The following is a 4,829-nucleotide window of genomic DNA, read 5'->3' as shown; positions in this document are numbered from 1 at the left end:
TTAAACAATAACAGCAAGAGACAGAGAGCAGGAATGGAGGCTCCTAGAATAAAAAGACATTTACTCACACAAAGGGGAAGTAGGACAAAGCACCCTACTTCTACTGAGACACACAGAATAATCCCTGGAAGTGGGGAGCACTTAACAGTCCCGTCTTTCAATGGTGCAATTGTCTGGCACCACAGAGCTGTGAAAGCTGTTTATAGATGGGCTTTCACACTCGAGCAAGGAAACAGTCCGCTCTTGACTGTGCTGCCCAAGGTAAACCTTTCATATGTCTCCTCTCTGCACAGCCATTGCATTTTACTCACATGGAAGATCATGTTTACTCCTTGGGCCCTTAAAGGGCTGATGCTCTTGAAGCAATTATTCACCGGCCAGTTCTCATGCTGTCTAAACTTGTATTTCAAAGCTGTGTCTGGCATTAGAAATAAACTCCATTGGCTTGTGGGGTTTTTTCGTGTTGGCATTTGGCCTTGTTGGGCAATGGGAGGTTTTGGGCTGACAATTCAAACAGTATCTTGTGATGGAAAGTGACCAAATGGATATGGCCATGGGTCTAAAATGAGGAATTGGAATACTAGGAATATAATTATGTTTTGCAAGACATCAATATTTTAAAATTTAACTGATAAACAACTCACAGGGGTGGAGAGCGAGGGCTGAAAAACATTTAGACTTGAGTAAGATAATTAACACAGCAATTAGCTATATTTTGTATTCTGCATTTGTTGTTTGTCACGTGCATTGTTTGGCCCTATTGCCAGAGCTTGCCCTACGCAGAGTCTGGCCGCATAGGATGACCAGACGCTCCCCCTTGAAACAAACCCCTCTGGGGTAGGGGTGGAAATGTGGTGGAAATATGTGTTTCCTAGTATATTCATTGCCCATTTAAAGTCTACAAAAATGGCGTAGGCCCAGATGAGAGCCAGGTGGAGATCATGGCCTCAGTAAAGGGTCTTTAGGCACGTTCAGCTCCGGAAAAAGCCCACACATACCCGTCTCCATCTCTGTGCTTCCCGTGCTGGCTCACTCAGTAAGGTGGTGGGTCCTTCAATGGTGGGGTCTACAAGTCATTCCCCTTTGCAGCCCCTGGGCCTAGAAAGTGCCTGGCACATGTGCTCAATATAGGACCATTGAATGGAACGGAATGATTATAAAACAGAATTTTAGCAATGGAGGGACTTCAGACATCATCGGGTCAGACGCCTTACATTACAGCAAAGGGTCTAAAGAGATGATGCAATTTGCCTGAGATCCCATAAGGCTGGCAGCCACCAGCAACCAGGGACTTTGCTTCCTTGCCAGACATTTTTCCACTAGAAAAACAGGTGTTTCAGGCCAGTCGCGGTGGCTCACCCCTGTAATCCCAGCACTTTGGGAGGCTGTGGCAAGAGCATCACTTGAGCCCAGGAGTTTGAGACCAGTCTGGGCAACATGGCAAGACCTCATCTCTACTTAAAAGAAATCAAAAGTTAGCTGACAGCATAGTGTCCTGTGCCTGTGGTCTCAGCTATTTGGGAGGCTGAGGTGGGAGAATTCTTGATCCTAAGAGATCAAGGCTGCAGTGAGCAGTGATTGAGCCACTGTACTCCAGCGTGGGTGACAGGGCAAGAACTTGTCTCAAAAAAAAAAAAAAAAAGAAAGACAAAACGACCAAAATCCCCCATGTGTTTCAGAGTGGGAGTGGCCTTGGCATTCGTGAGCATGTTTTCCAGTTGTGTCCATGTGCATGTGTTCCTGTGTGTGTGTGTATTTGGTCACAGTGAATTTCTTTCTGGTCATAGGATTAAAAAAACAAACAAACAAAACTCTGAAGTCATCTGTCTAATGCTCTCATTTCATAGATGGAGAATTGAGGCCAAGAACCTCAGCGTAGTTGCCCAGGCTTCCCAATTGGGTATGCAGTAGGCAGAGCCCAAAGATGCCTCCTTTTCCGGGAGCTGAGCTCAGGGCTGTCCTGGGTGTTTCCAGACCACTAGGAACCTCCCGAGTTGTCCACAGGAGGCAAGACTGCATCACTGTCCCCCATCACGGCCCAGCACAGTCCACAGCGGCAGCTCCATGAAGGCAAAGACCTTGGGCCCGTGGCAGTGCTTAGCCCATCCTAGGGGCTCAGAGAGCCTTTGCTGAATAAAGGAAAGGCTGCTCCCAGGGCTATTTTGAAGTGGGCCATGTAGAGAATGGCTATAAAGTTACCACACAGAAAACAACATACATTTTGGCTGGGCACGGTGGCTCATGCCTGTAATCCCAGCACTTTGGGAGGCTGAGGCAGGTGGATCACCTGAGGTCAGGAGTTCAAGACCAGCCTGGCCAACCTGGCAAAACTCCGTCTCTACTAAAAATAAAAAAATAAGAAATGAATAGCTGGGCCTGTTGGCGGGTGCCTGTAATCCCAGCTACTCGGGAGGCTGAGGCAGGAGAACTGCTTGAACCTGGGAGGCACAGGTTGCAGTGAGCCGAGATCGCGCCATTGCACTCCAGCCTGGGCGACAGAACAAGACTCCGTCTTAAAAAAAAAGAAAAGAAAAAGAAAACTACATACATACTAATAGAACGGTTACATCTAAATGCGTTTTGTCTTCCAAATAATTCACTTTGTGAGGCTATATATGTTTATTTCAGTATGCTGCTACTGTTCAAAACACTTTTAAAAGATATCCTTTGGCATTCCCTCCTGAGTTCATTAATTAGTCATAGAAAATCAAACTCTCTTTACTTTATGGTCGAATTTTCTTTTTGACCTAAACACAATTTTCTCAGTCTAATCTCCTATCATATTCATCGTATTTTATTTATTCAAAGATGTTTATTAAATGTCTTTTGCATGCTAGCATCACTGACTTCAAGATTTAGTATTCAATCATTATATATATATGCAGTGAATATTTATTGAATGCCAGGCACTGTGTTTATAAGCACATCATAGAAACTGATTTATTTAATCCCACAACTTTAAAAGGTAGCTGGGCAAGGTGGTGCGAGCTTGTGGTCCCAGCTACTCAGGGCTGAGGTGGAGAACCGCCAAGGGCAAGGTAGCAAACATTGCCTCTGAAAAAAATAAATAAATAAAATAGATAGGTATGGAAACTGAAGCTTAGAGAGGTCAAGGGAATTGTTTCACAATACGCAGCTAAGAAGAGATAGGTTTAAATCCAGCTCTGACTTCATGGCCTAACAGCTTACATATTCTAATATTTACCAAGTCAGAACACACTTTTTTTTTCTTTAGAGACAGGGTCTTGGCATGTTACCCAGGCTGGAGTGCAGTGGCACAATCATGGCTCACTGCGGCTTCGACCTTCTGGGCTCCAGTGATCCTCCCACCTCAGCCTCCTGAGTAGCTGGGACTACAAGTGCATGCCATCATTCCTGGCTAATTTTCTAATTTTCCATTTTTTGTAGAGATGGGATCTCACTGTATTGCCCAAGCTGGTCTTGAACTCCTGGGCTCAAGCCATCCTCCCAACCTCGGCCTCCAAAAGTGCTGGGATTACATATGGACTATAACCTACCAAAGTGGTCTTCTATTGCTGAACATTTATATATATATATATATATATATATATATATATATATATGTATATGTATTTTTTGAGACACAGTCTTGCTCTGTCACCTAGGCTGGAGCTCAGTGGTGCAATCTGGACTCACGGCAACCTCCACCTTCAGGGTTAAAGCGATTCTCGTGCCTCAGCCTCCCAAGTAGCTAGGATTACAGGCATATGCCACCATGCCCGGCTAATTTTAGTATTTTTAGGAGAGACAGGGTTTTGCCATGTTGGAGAACATTTAAATATTTCCATTAAAAATATTTTAAGTAAAAAAAAAAATAACAATCAGCAGATACATGTAATAAAAAACATAAAAATTAAGAAATACATTTTAAGGACCAGGTGCTGTGGCTCATGCCTGTAATTCCAGAGCTTTGGGAGGCCAAAGCAGGGTGATCGCTTGAGGCCAGGAGTTTGAGATCAGCCTGGCTAACACAGCAAGGCCTCATCTCTACAAAAAAAATTAAAAAATTGGCCGGGGATGGTAGTACACACCTATACTCTCATCTACTTAGGAGGCTGAAGCAAGAGAATTGCTTGAGCCCAGGAGTTTGGGCGTGCACTCCAGCCTGGGCAACATAGTGAGATTCTGCCTCTATGTATATATATTTTTTCAGGAATTCTACGATGCACATCCTTGGACATAAATCTCTACATATGTTGCTTGATCTTTTCTCCAGAAAAAATTCTGCTACCTACCGAACTGCAGGCTAGTGACCTGGGGGCCTACAAGCAGGTCCAGAAGGGACCCCTGAAGCCGAAAGGAATCACAGAGCTTGGAGTGACCAAGCAGAAGAAGAAAAAGAAGCACAAAGACAAGGCACAACTCAGGAAGAGATGGGAACAAGCAAAAAGAATGAGGAGAAGTGGTGCGGCCTGGACAAGCTGACCCCAGCCCAGGAGAAAGTGAAGGAGAAGCGACAAATGGAAGGATCCTGAAGAAAGCATCCCAGACCCACAAGCAGAGAGAGGAAGACTTCAGCAGACACCTGGACGCACACACGGAGCGTCGCGACACCCCCAAAGTCAGCTGGACCCAGTAACCACCCACTGCCGGGACAGAGCAGCATCCAGGGGAACAAAGGCCAAGTCGGGTTGCATCTGTTTCCTCTAGTGTATTCTAGAAACTTTGCTTTACACACACCCCTGCATCTTCTGCTACAAAGTGCTTTTCAAAGCCATGCACCCCATTCTGGAACTTGATTAAAGTAAGCCTGTCCTTTTACTCAGTTTAGGTTTCTTGGTAACACCTAGAAGATATATCCTTTTGGC

At 45.0% G+C, this 4,829-nt stretch overlaps 1 pseudogene; it reads left to right on the top strand.

Moving 5' to 3' along the window:
• Positions 1-206: 206 nt before the first annotated feature.
• LOC100597670 lies at positions 207-4,600 on the top strand (annotated as a pseudogene).
• Positions 4,601-4,829: the final 229 nt, after the last annotated feature.

This window comes from Nomascus leucogenys, chromosome 18 (genome assembly GCF_006542625.1).
Source record: "Nomascus leucogenys isolate Asia chromosome 18, Asia_NLE_v1, whole genome shotgun sequence".
NCBI classification, from domain to species: Eukaryota; Metazoa; Chordata; class Mammalia; order Primates; family Hylobatidae; genus Nomascus; species Nomascus leucogenys.
The sequence above is the reverse complement of the archived record's forward strand: the minus strand, read 5'-3'. Positions and strand labels throughout refer to the sequence as shown.